Here is a 235-nt window from a genome sequence, read left to right on the forward strand (position 1 = left end):
GCAAAATAGTCTACACTAATTGATTAAAAAAAAAACAGAAATGCATTATTTGTTCATTAGAGAATAATGCAATTACAGTGTCAATATTCTAGCTTAATTAGGTCGCCATGGCAGCACGCAGACCATCACACTTTCCCGGAGAATAGAGTGTATCCACAGCCTTGAGAAACCTAGGCTTATATACATAGAGGCAGGGATACATGCCAATAGGACGTATGGATATTAACTTTCTCTT

The sequence above is a fragment of the Penaeus monodon genome, chromosome 22 (genome assembly GCF_015228065.2).
Source record: "Penaeus monodon isolate SGIC_2016 chromosome 22, NSTDA_Pmon_1, whole genome shotgun sequence".
Lineage (NCBI taxonomy): Eukaryota > Metazoa > Arthropoda > Malacostraca > Decapoda > Penaeidae > Penaeus > Penaeus monodon.